Raw genomic sequence first — 13459 nt, 5'->3', positions numbered from 1 at the left:
TCTCCTCTTCTTCCTCCTCCTCCTCTTCTAAAGACTTCTGTAGTTAATTATCATGTGACTATGATTTGGGTGTATACTAAATGTAATCCCTGATTCATGCACAAAAGACTATTAGGGCAGGAGCAGTGGCCCAAGAGTTAGGAGCACTTACTGCTCTAGCACATGATCTGGATTGGTTTATCAGCATCCACACTAGGTGGCTCACAACTTCCTGTGGCTCCACCTGGAGGAATCAAAGGACACCTACATGTGCATACACCTGTCAAAAACACAGAGAGCACATACGTGAGCACACATCATGTGGTCACCACCACTCCCTTCCCCTCACCGCTCTTCCATGCGCATCAGACAGTGAAAAATGTCCACAAAACACCAAGTGCAAATCTGGAGGCAAGGTGGAATTGATGATATCTCAGTAAGGTGAATGTAGAAAATGATGTTATTTCTCCCCCACTGGGATGGGGCAAGATTTTGGAATGTCTACAGGGGCTTCTGGGAAAAAAGTCCATTTTTGAATTACATAGTAACTTTTAGGAAAAAAAAGAACACAGTCTAAGAAAAAATAAATTTAAATTTGCATATAATTTCCAAATCAATTTTTTTTTTTTTGAAATGACAAGAATTGCGCTCATTTGTCACTGTGGACAGAAGTCTTGCATAGTTTGCTGAGAGAGTGTCAATATAATCATGATCTCGGGAAGTTTTTATAAGGAGACAGAACAGATTGCGGCCAAGGATCATTTCAGCCTCTGAACCTTTCGGACTGAACGCCGTGGGTATTGAGGTCTCTAGCCCCTCCCATCTCTTTGCCACTTGTAGATTGCTGTTGGCTCGCTGAGGCTCCTGGGAGCCAGTGCTGGCAAGCCCAGCCACAGACCACGGAGGCTCTGTGCTATGTAAGCTGGGCCCAGAAGGAACAGGGATGAAACAAATGTTGCCTAACACAAGCCCTCCACAGAAGCATAAGGCTAACTTCTCGTGGCTTGAAAAGAGCCTTTTTGAAAGGAGACATTTGGGACATGTCTGAGCTGTCACTACATGACACTGAGATGAGAGGAGCCGGGATGACTCGAGACACCTCACTTCAGAGAGGACACTGGTAGAAGCATTCACAGGGGGGATCTGGCCCTGTGATCCTGGAGGCCTGTGGCTGAACTGGCTTCCCCTACTTGAGCTCAGCTCCACTGAGCTTTAGTGACTTTGCCCTTCCTCAGAGGATGAAGGATTTTGGAAAAAATCCCAATTAACTCTGCTCTCCCCCCTCTGAGTAATTTTATGCTTTGTATGATTGTTTCCCAGCAGTGGGTTCAGAAAGAAACTGCATGTTCTTGCCAAGCCTAATGATTGTTTTGTAAATATTTATAAAAACCCAATGCTATCTTTTCTCTCCCCGTACTCCATCTGCCTATATCTTCTCCGAAGGCCCTGCCTGACTTTCCTAGGCTCTCATCAACATTCTGTAGGGCTGGGAAGGTATTTGATGGTGGCTGACATATTTCTGGTTTTGCTTACCTTTAGTTTGGGAGTCTTCATTAGCAGCCTCATTCAGAAACATTTACAGGCCGCTTCCTAAGGCTGCCTCAACCTGCAGTGTGCAGGAGCTGAGACACAGCCTCTTGGTAGAACCTACATATTTTTTAAAAGAGACTCTTTAGAAAATTCACTTATCAATTGAGGACAGTTCACCTTGAGTGCATTTATATATACTATAAATGGTGTGTATATACATATATATATATATATATATATACACACATATATACACACGTATACATATATGTATATATATTATATATATATATATGTGGGTGTGTGTATGTGTGTGTAAAAAAACAAGGAAGAGAGAGAGCAAGATGAAGTCTCAAAGTGGTTTTGATTTGCATTTTCCTGCTGAATATGTCTTTAAGTATTTCTCAGATATTTGAGTTTCCTCTTTTGAGAATTTTCTGTCTAGATCTCTACTGTATATTTTTTAATTAGATATTTTCTTTACATGTCATATGATTTCTCCTTTTCCAGTTTCCCCTCCAAAAACAAAAACAAAAAACAAAAAACAAGAACAAACCCCTGTTGCCCCCCCCCCATCTGCCTGTTGCCTCCCCGCTCCCTCTATGTACTGTAATTTTAATTGGGTCATTTGCTTCTCGATATCTAGTTGTTTGAGTTCTTTCTGTAGTTTTGGATGTTAGCTTTCCATCAGATATGCAGTTGGTAAAAATCTTTTCCCACCCTGTAGGCTGCTGCTTTGCCCAAATCACAGTGTCCTTGATACACTGTGATTCGGGCAAAAGCAGAAGCCTTTTCAGTTTCATGAGGTCCCATTTATTAATTGTTGGTATTATCACCTGTGCCAATGGTGTTTCTGTTCAGAGAAGTTTTTTTCCTGTGCCAATGAGTTCAAAGCTGTTCTGTAGTACTTTCTCTTCTGTCAGGTGGGGGTGTGGGGGGAGGAGGGAGGTGGGGGGATGGGGGTGTGGGTGGGGGGTGGGGGGTGTGGGAGCGGGCTAGTAGGTGGAGCTGCCTCACTGATGCTGAGGAGCATGATCAGGCGGCATCTGTTGCCTAAGTGAGGAGAAAGTCCCATTCGAACTCTTTGATTGGGTAGAAATGTACTTTGGAATGTTCTGGAAGAGCCCTGCTGTCACAGGCTGTAGAGGTGTGGGAACTGCTACCCTGTAGTCATCATGTAGCTCAGCATAGACACAAGAAGGCCCTGGAGCCCATCCAGCCAATCCCTCTTCTGTCTCAAAGAACCCAGATTTCAAAATTTGATTCATTGAAATCCCAGATTCCCATTCCCGTGGCTCTCCCTAGAGGCAAGGCGGCGCTCCATTTGGGGACATCTGTGGGTTTGTGGGTTGTGGATTGTGTGGGTTGGCAGCTTGCAGGCAGTCGGTTTACTACACATCTGGAACGTGCCATGCCAGGATCTTTCTCCTTATCATAAGCAAAGAGGAAACTCAAAGTCCCCAGGCATGATTGCCCTTCTGGTTAGCACTTGGGCGGATCTGCACGCCACCCTTAGAAAAGCAGGACTCCACCCCGGAAGATAGCTCAGATAACCCCAGTCCACGAGTTTGTCTTTCTAGCTCTGAAATATTCTAAGGGCTATCTTTTGCCAGAGTCACCACTGAAGGAATCTTCAGAGAATAGAATGCCACCCAGAGAGGACCACACAGGATCTGTACAGTCAGGCGCACCTCGGGGTACCTATCTATCTTAATGAAAATAGAGGGCAGCACAGTGTTCCTCTACTGCACCCGGAGAGCGACTCCTTATCATGGGTGCCCTATCCGTGGATTCCTATCTTCCCAAGCTCACCCTGGCTGCCGCACTCCTGAATTTGGACGGATCACTTAGCCTCTCTCCATCCCAGTCCCCACAGCCTTCACAGAGCTGTGTGTATCATCGAGACCCTTCAGAGCTGCCTTAGATTGGTTGGTCTAAGCCAAGTGTCTCTCCAGCAAAAATAAGAGAATGTGTGACCTACGCTTTGTGGGAGGCCAGTCACGGGGTGAGTCCCCGTCGGCCATACTAGCTCTTACTGCTGATACTAGTGTCTTAAAGGACATACAAATCATGAGCTCTTGGACCCTAGCAGTTCTCCTAGGAAAGCATCCTGAACAAGCCAATCTGCTTTCCCCATCAGGATGAGCAAGTGCCACTCACGGTGGGGATCCTTCTGAAGGATCCCCATCCATTATAAGGCACATCGCTTTCCTATGACATTGTCTCATTGCAACCCATGACGATCAGCATCCGTCTGTAGTCATTCATGTTTAGACCCTTCCTCCCAAACATAAGACTGAGCCATTAGAACATTTCCAGCCCAATTATCCAAATTAGATTGTGGTGCTTTCTGAAAACCACAGCCCGGGGCATGTACTTCCAAGAACCATGGTTGGGGAGTCTCTCACCACCAGGAGTGGATGGCAGCCTTGCCAGGAATAGGATGTAGTTATTCCTTCCGGTTTTTAGTTTGCCATGGCTGGTTCCCCCTTCACCTCTCTGCTCTCTTGTCTTGCTGTAAATCCACAATCTAGGATTTAATAAATCTGCAAAGTAAGTCTAGGAAGCTGAAGTGTGAATTTTAATATCTGTTCAACATATATCTGGAGGTGTGCATTATAATTTCAAAATAATAAGAGATTTTGAATCCCCTTTCTAAAAATAAAAATAAAAAAGCAAAATGAAAGCAAAGATTTCTTCCAATTTAATAAAATTAACATGTTGCCCATTTCATCTTAGAATTCAAGTTGGTGAATTCCAAGTCAACAAAGCTTGGCTGACTTTATATATTTCAAGTATTGGAGAATTTGAAATTGTTACTGTCAGACTTTCCATATAAATGGAGAACCACCAGATTGTTGAATAAAACTTCGACCTATTAATCTCATAAGTTCACTAATTATCAGCCTTTTGTCAATATTTAATATGTTTCATTCTCTTTGATTTCCTAGAGCATTATAAAGGAAATGTCACTGTTACACTACAAATATTTCAGTACTCATTTCCAAGTAACGGGAGCTTTAGAAAAGGCCACTGTGTGCCGGAGAGACTGCTCAGCAGTTAAGAGCACTCACTGTTCCTCCAAAGGATCCAAGTTTGGTTCCTAGCATCCTCGCCAGGAGACTTATAACCATCGGTAACTCCATCTCCCGAGGATTCCACGCCTTTGGCCACTGCGGAGGATCCCATGTCTCTGGCCTCTGCAGATAGTTGGACATGTGCATATCCTCATGCAGACACACTTGCCTACACAGGACTAAAAGTTATAAAAATAATTATACTTATAGTTCAAAATGCTACTAGGGCACTTGCCAAAAAATGCAGTAACTTCAATTGTAGCCTTTGAATCTTAGAATTTTAATACAATTAGTGTCTCACCAGATATATATTTTCAGCAATACTAGTTTTGATGGGCACCATTGCCATTAGACTGAGCTATCTTATGGCCAAATTACTTGGGGGAATATGTGGCATCAACAGTGTAAACCACCTATAAATGCTTAATATTTTAACATGTAAATTCCATATGAATGTCAAAGAGGAAAAATGTATGTACAGAAGTTTTGAAATCTATCTCTTCCCTCCATGGACAATGTGACCATCATGTATCACAAAATCCATTGAAGGAGGGTGGTAGTACCCAGACTGGAAGCTCCTCCCTGGGCCCTTGTGGGTAACTGAAAAGGATGCTGGCTAACAACAGATTATTATGATGTCAGACAGTGAAGGGGCTGATGGGAGAAAAAGGTCAATAGATCAATTAGGAGGACAAGACAGATTTCATTGTAACGGCTTAAGAGTCACACATGATGTACTACTCTGTGAGGTGTAGAGGTTGTAAGAGCAACAGATGTCTGAGGAGAGCACGCTCTCATGTCCCTGGGGAGGGCTTCCTTTCACTAGCCATAGGGCAAAGATGAAGCTTGGGCAGGGCCTCCTATAACATCTTCCCAAACAAATGCTTTCATTGTAGATCTCTCCAGACAACCGTTGTCTTCATCGAATTCCATTGAACGGAGTGAACCATGAGTTCATGTGTTTCAGAATACACTCTCATATCATCATATCAGTGATGAGAGACCCAAAGCGGTAGTCTGCAGGAAAGAGGGAAGAAATGTCAGAGATCCTGTGATGTTATGGTTCAAAGCAGAGGTTCAAAGGTTACCCAAGACAGGAGGTGGGCTGTAGAGCTCAGAAGAGAAGATGAGGCTGTTAATGAAAGCGACTGGGCTGAATGGGAGCATGCCGAAGGGCAGCGAGATTTCCACTGAGTAGAAATAGGAGTCCTTAGCTTTACTTCATATTTTAAGTTGTTTATATGTGTTTGTGTATGTGTGCATGTACACATGAGGGCAGGTGTTTCCAGATGCCAGAAGAGGGTGTTGGATTCCCAGGATATGGAATTATAGGTGGCCGTGTGCTGCCTAATGGGGTACTGAGAGCTCAGCACAGGTAGGCACACTTAATGGCTGAGCCATCTCTTGAACCCAGGGAGTCTTATTTAAAAAGAGGACTTGGAATTGCCACTGACAATAATACATGCTATATCGCTCTTTGTTACCCAGAATGTGGGTCATGGGCTGGTATGAACCCAGAGGTTATTGTTAATTATTGTTTCTTTTTGCAAACACATTAGCTTAGAAGGAAACAATAGCAGTTTTTCCACAGATGACTTTGGGAAACAGAATCTAGACTGTTCTTGACAATTCCTCTAGTAATATATCATCCTTTACAGGTGGACTCTGCATCCAAACAAGTGACTGTTTCCCTCTTAGGGACCCACATGGCTTTCGATGATAGGCCATATGGAAGATGGGCCATTTTGGAAGATGGTGTACCTACCTAATTGTCATAAGCCGCAGCCAGCATGGGGAGATGCTTACACTTGGAGAAACTCAAGAGAAGTGGGAAGGACTAAAGCGATCCCTTCGTGACCACCGAGTAGAATAACAAGAACAGAATGAAGTCAAACTGCTCCCCTACTCTATCCCACACTTAATTTCCATCCTTCCCTTGGTGTGTGTCTTAGGTGATGTGTATACATTTGTGTGTGCACACGTGTGTGGATGCATGCGCCTGTGTGCATGTGGAGGCCGGAGATCACATCAGAAGCCCTCCTCCATTGCTCTCTGTGTTATTTGATGAGACAAACTATCGCTGAAGCTAGAACTAGCTTGTCTGGCCAGTGAGCTGCAGGGATCCTATTGTCTTTGCCTCCCAGAACACCCAACTTGCCTGTGTCTCTACATGGGTGCTGAGGATTCAAACTCAGGTCCACATGCTTGCATGGCAAGCTCTTTTATCTGCCCAGCCTCTTCCATTTCTCCATTCTTTACTGATCACATACATTTGACTACTTAACAACTGCATTGAGTTCATCTCCCACGTGTATAGTCTCATTTGAATTTTTCCTTTGGACAGACCCAGTCAGCAGCTGAATCATAATTCTCTTTGACAGAAGGTATAGACACAAGGAAGGACTGGAGACCTGTCCCCTCCACACAGTTTCATACTCCCATCTCCTGGGGATTGTCTTGACTTTGAGCTATGCAGAAACATTCCGAATGGCTTATGATTAAAAGGTTAAAGAAAGTAGTGTGTGCAAAAACACACACACACAAAATCTAGCATTAAATATAACAGGATGTAAGCACTTGGTAAATGTTCATCTCCATTCCTTATGATGTGCGAAGCCTGGAGCAAGCGATGGCCTTGGACAAATTGTGACTTGTCCTCTTTAAAGCCACATAATTTAGAATTTTAGAGTTGAGTTTGCACAAATTATTTAAATCGACCTTTCCCAAAGTGTCTTTCAGCCTGTGTTAATTAGGTCACAATCTCTGCCATGAATGGTGCGACCTCCTCCGACAGTTTAAACTCTCTGATTCCCCCAGACTCTTTGCATTTAATAATAATAAAAAAAAGGCTGATACAATTTACTCAGTGGGAATGCTGTGAGCTTTAGAGATGAGGTACACAACGCATAAAGGACAGCTGATGTTGTTGGGTTGTGTCAACATAATTTTGCATTGACTTGATCTCACATAGAGCAGACAGATCAATCAATATGGGGGGAGAGACAGAGAGAGAGAGAGAGAGGATACTTCTCTGTATGGATCAGATGTTACCGTAACTACCTGTTTTTTTTTTTTTTTTTTTTTTTTTTACTTCAAAAGACAGGCAATTAAGTCCAATGCCAACAGTACATGCGATCACATATACGAAGTGTCTATATGGCATATTCTTCCTGAATTCTTGTATGTTGGGATGTTCCAGGTCTGCAGAAATGATTTATTGGATTCCAGCAGCATGGCCCTGTTGGAGTCAGGCATGCTGGAGGAAGATTAAGAAGGGTGACAGACACATCTGACAGTATAATTACACTTACAACTCTTAATGTTATTGTGCATGTATCAAAGATGTTGCATCCAAATCTAAAGAGATAAATATTTTAAATTTAGAAAGTGGAAACACTTTTCTGTTGGAGGTAAAGAAAACAAAAAGAGAATTTAATAATATGTCACTCAAAAATTGCTTTAAGTAATTATGTTATTTCAGACCTCCAAGATAAATTGGCCACACCACAGACCAGAGCATGGGCTATAATTTAATAAACACGTGTCCCACAAGAACGATGAGGAATATGGCCAGAGGCTAAAACTGGATGCATACATGATCTAAGGGTGTAGCTTTGTTTATAAAACAAATCAGTGTCTAAACTTGGACTCCTATTGGCTTATTGAAATCAAAGTTTTGCACGAGCTGTTGGTTTTTTGACAGGGGCACGTTCTCCAGCCCATTTTCAATGGGTTCATTTGCACAGATACCCCAGTGTGGTCAGGAAGGGAGAACTAAGCATATGTTTTTAGGAATTGTTTTTTTCCCCCATATTCAATTCTCTTTGATTCACTTCCAAAATTTCTCCAGCATCCTCAACATTTCTCCAGCTCCCTCACTCCCATCAAATGAATTCTAGAAAACAGACCTTGGGAGTTTGCAACCCGTATGCCAGAGGGTTCTGTGTTCACCTCTTTAGTCCTGAGCAAGAAGGCCCTGTAGTGTGATGCCAAGATCCAGGAGCCAGCTCATGGGAAAACAGGCCTCAAACTCATGGCCCTGCATGACCAGAAGGTCTTGGGTGAGTCTCATTGTTTAACCTCAAGATTTTCATCCTGACAGAGGGGAATGGAGCAATGACATTTGGGATCTCGGTTACACCACTGTGCAAAGAAAAGATGCCTTGGCTCAGTCACTGACAGACACAGCAGGTCTTCATTCATGTCCACTGCTTGACCCAGTACCAGCCAAGAGAAAGCATCCAATAAGTGACACCTACCCACCGACTATCTATCTACTTTTGATTCCTCTTGATAAGAAGGCAATAGATGCTGAAAGTTAGTCAGGGCTATTTCCAGCAACTGCTTTTCTTGTGTCTGCTTCTGTGTTAGAAGCCAGGTAAAACACAGTCTATTTTAGTGTAGAGCCACCATGCAGTTGGAACATGCCACCTTGCAGGCTCGTAGGTTGTGGTTGATTCATGCTAAGAGCTGAGGGCTGTGAATGTGTTTATTCTGTTCGCATCCCCAGAATCAAAGGATGGATGTCTCGAAGTCTCATCTCAGATTAAATCCTGAAGTCACGTTAGAGCAAATGGGAGGCTGTCTGGAATAGTTGTAAGTCCAGCCTCGGGGTTCAGTTCAATTCTTAACCATTGGCATTCACCCCTGTGTGTTGTAGGCATGTTAGCTATTGTCAGTATCCTCACCTTTTATATAATACTGGCTAGAAGAGCATACATCTTGCAGTGCCAAACTGAGAAATATTTGATTCCTTTCTTTCTTTTTCTTTTTTTTGACTTAGCATAATACTATGGTAATATGTATTTTGCAGCTGTAATGTCTAATTATTAATATGTTCACTGGACAGGAAATGTGTATAAGCACCAAGCTCCAGTTGAGTATATACCAGTGGTCCAAAGTGAACACATTAGTGTCAAAGAAATCTTGGGTATGAAACAGGCATGCACCAGGCAAATAAAGAAGAAGGAATTCAATAAGCTACATACAAGTGTTTCCTAGCCATGCTCACAAGTCCCTGTGCTTCTCAAGTATCGGCAGAGGCCAGAAGAAGGTGCCAGGTCCCCTGGAGATGGAGACAGAGTTGTGAATAGTCCAACACAGGTGCTGGGGACTGAACTGGGGTCTCTGCAAAATCCAGGCTCTTAAGTTCAGAGCCACCTCTTCTGCCTTCATTGGTCACGTCTTTTAACCTTCATAATGGACCCTTCCCTACACTTTGCCCAGCTGCATTTATCTGATGAGTCATTCAAAGTCCAAAGAGCTTAGGAGACTTGCCCAAGTTCAAACTCCAAGACATGGTGGAACTGGGGTTTGAACCCGCATTTGATTTGCTGGGGAGCCTCTGTTTTTTTCAGAATGTCAAGTTGCCTCCCTCCTTGGAGATTTATAATCTCTCTCTCTCTCTCTCTCTGTCTCCCCCTCTCTCTCCCTTTTCTCTTCTTCTGTCTCTCCTCTCTAGCCCTCTATCTCATACATTTACCAACACATTTTAAGCCCTGATATACTTCCCACATGAAACCTTAGAACGTTTGTGTATAGTACCCACAAGGCCCTATATATTACATTTGTCTTTTTAAAAGACTTTCTCCTCCCACATATTAAACAAGATTCTCAGAACTGCTAGAAACTGGCCAGTGTTACATTTTCTTTCAAAGGTAATTATTTTGAGGTTAATATTAATTTAGGACATCAGTTTTGCAGCCCAGCATGCCAAAGTTACTCAGAGCATTTAGAAATAATAAAAGAGGAGAGAGGATTAGTCATTTTTTTCTCTCCCAAGGACTTTCTTATTTATCTCCTTCAAAGCTAAAGCTTTAACAAAACCCGACTATTGTTGAAGTGTTGGAGAGATTTTTCTATTTTCTTTTTTTTTTTGTCAGAATGATTACTCTTGACAGAAAATGAGTCTTTTAAGAACGAGGCTATAAAAATTGTAAAAAGGAAGGGAAAAAAGTTATCAGAAAATCTTACTGAAAAAAAAACCTAAAAAGATCAGAGAGTAGCGTTCTGGGATAGCTTAAGCAATGTTTTATTATGAGTTTGACATTTGACCCTACTGTCCTCCTTAGCCAAAAATGCTCAGCTTTTTATTGTATTAATTTCAAATTTATATGTGCATAAAGAAATAACCTACTTTCTCGGGAACATGTTCCATTATAGATTATAAATAACACAGGAAATCAGTTATTTTGGAACACATCTTTGTTCCCTCACGTCACTTCAGGTTTTGAGTATCAAGCCAGAGGACGAACCCTTAAGACAACACAAGAACTTTTTATTTTTTTTCTTTTAATGCAACCACTCTGCCTTTTTTATCATGCTTTTATTAAACATTTTATGAATGCACTAAAAAATATCGAAGCCAACTTTAAAACGTTCTCCTCTCGTGGCAGAGAGGAGACCTCTATGTTCCTCCATTCTCCTCACTCTGCATGCTGTGGAGTGTTGCAGCTAGACTGTGAACATGGTCTTTCTGGATCTCTGAAGGTCTCAGCGTGGCCTCCCATGCAAAATACAGCAAAAAGGAATAGGAACATAAAAGCCGGTGAAGTATTATAATAGCATTCCCTGCGAAACCACGCCAAAACTTTAAAAGAACTTTCGCGTCATTAGTATACATACACATTTCTTTATCCCATTGAACAGATCCTTGGGGATGGGTAGTTATGTGCTGGATGCTGTGGTGTAACCAACTGTGATCAAGCAGGTTAAGTAGCCTCACCCCTAAGGCTGAAACCCTAGTCGGAGGGGATGGTTGTGTAAGCAGCCTGTACTCTGTGTTTGAAGGGGATGCTGGCCATACAGAAAAACAAACATGGAAGGACTGGGATTGGCCAAGAAGATCTCCCAGCATGATGCACTAGCAGTGTCTACAAGCAACTTGCTGCAAATTCTATGTTGAGTAATGGGGCCTTGAGAGATTTCCCCCTGAGATTAGTGAGCCAATAAGGCAGCCATTACTGCCTCTGCTCACCACTGCAAGGGCCCATCCTTGTGTCCCTCTGCGAAGGAAGACGGTACGTTGTTATTCTGGTTTGAGGGAAGACTAGACATGAGCAGGAGAAGAACGTGAACCTCGAAGGAAGATTTTCCCAAAGGAGGAGCCAAACCGTGCCAATGCCCAGGAGTTAAAATGTGGTGTGTCCAGGACTCAACACAGGCTTCTGCTTTAACAGGGCCTGTCAGGTTGTGCAAGTTTGGATGAAAGGGAAAAGATGCATGAATTGTGAAGACATCCCTGAGTGCTACTCATCAAACAGGATGGTGATGAAATAGAGGGGCCCGGTGGGGAGATGCAAAGAGAAAACGTCTCTAGCATCATCAAACTATGCTGTTTTGTCTCTGCATGAGAAAGATCCAGGGGAGGCGGATACTGTTCAAGATGTTTCTAATATGGCTGTCATCTGCTCTTTCTTAAAATTTGACCTGGTAAAAGCCCCCAGGAATAGCCCTTTGGATTTCTACGTGAAATTTGATAATTTCTTTTGAGGATGTATTTATTTGTTGTATGTAAGTATGCTGTAGCTTACTTACATATAATAAGACACCCCATAACACGGCATCTTATTTCAGATGGTTGTGAGCTACCATGTAGTTGCTGGGATTTGAATTCAGGATCTTCGGGAAGAGCAGTCTTCGGTGCTCTTAACCGTTGAGCCATCTCTCCATTCCCTAAAATTTGATAATTTATTCTCATTCTCTCTCTTTCTCTCTCTCTGTCTTTCTCTCTCTCTGTCTTTCTCTCTCTCTGTCTATGTCTCTCTCTGTCTCTGTCTTTCTCTCTTTCTCTCTCTTTCTCTCCCTTCCTCCTAGACTTCTGATTTTAACAACTAGGCATGCACAAATTGGGATCAAGAGAAATGACGTATATGATATTTTTAATTGACAAATCTGCTATTTATTTAGGTCTCCTACACCAGCTCATGTGTTGAAGTTTTGATGCAGATTTCTTAACATTTTTAATACGTTTCTTTTTCTTTCTTTTAACTGATCAAACTATGCTTGATTTCTTCATGTTGACCTTATATCTGATGACTGTGAAATCAACAATTTATCTGAGGATCCTGTGGGATTTTACATGTGGCCAAACGTGTCTCCAGTACAGAATAACTACTTATGTCTTCCTTCGCAGAGGGACACAAGGATGGACCCTTGCAGTGGTGAGCAGAGACAGTAATGGCTGCCTTATTGGCTCACTAATCTCAGGGGGAAATCTCTCTAGACCTCATTGCTCAATATAGAATTTGCAGCAAGTTGCTTGTAGACACTGCTAGTGGCTTATGTCCTTTCTAAGATACTGCAAGCATTTGTCATAGTGGCTGTTGGTGTTCTTTTCAGTCACTCCTTCTGCATTTATTAAGTTAATAGTCATTTTATTCTGTTAAAATGGTGAATTACACTCACTAATTTTCAAATATTGAATGGATATTATATTCCGGGAAAGGTTCCAACTTGGTCCTAATTCACAGGCTAAAAATTTTAAGATGTTTCCATCTACATTCCTGAGCACATGATCTTTCTTCTTACAATGTCTTTATTCACTTCTGTATTCCAGGGACATGAGCCTCGGAAAATGGAATATTTTCTATTCCTGGAAGGCTTTTTGGTAAGGTTTGTCTTATTTCTGCTTTAAATGGTTGGGAGATGTCACCAGGGGAACCTTCTGTGCACATATTTTTGTTTGTGTGTGTGTGTGTGTGTGTGTGTGTGTGTGCAGGGAACTCTGGTTGCAGGAATATTTGTTTAGAAGCAACACACCCCTGCCTCTCACTTTCTCCTCCAATTTTGTCTTTTCAGATTTTTCAAGAAATCTGTGCATTTCATCTAAATCTACAAATTCATCTTATCTTCCTAAATTCTGTGGGATTCAT

The 13459-nt window shown here is 42.3% G+C and overlaps 1 long non-coding RNA gene across 2 annotated transcripts in view; it reads left to right on the top strand.

Annotated features, from left to right (window-relative positions):
* The window catches only part of LOC116074854, a 21246-nt gene extending 12701 nt beyond the window's left edge, over positions 1-8545 (top strand). The window contains exons 3-4 of one of the 2 annotated variants that reach the window (XR_004112307.1): positions 6245-6525; positions 8437-8545. This is a non-coding gene — a long non-coding RNA (uncharacterized LOC116074854). Of the gene's footprint in view, positions 1-6244; positions 6992-8436 lie in introns of those variants that run through there. The other variant, XR_004112306.1, reaches the window with a different exon arrangement.
* The last annotated feature ends 4914 nt before the right edge of the window (positions 8546-13459 follow it).

The sequence above is a fragment of the Mastomys coucha genome, unplaced genomic scaffold (assembly GCF_008632895.1).
Source record: "Mastomys coucha isolate ucsf_1 unplaced genomic scaffold, UCSF_Mcou_1 pScaffold3, whole genome shotgun sequence".
Classification (NCBI taxonomy): Eukaryota; Metazoa; Chordata; class Mammalia; order Rodentia; family Muridae; genus Mastomys; species Mastomys coucha.
This window is presented reverse-complemented; position numbering and strand designations above follow the sequence as displayed.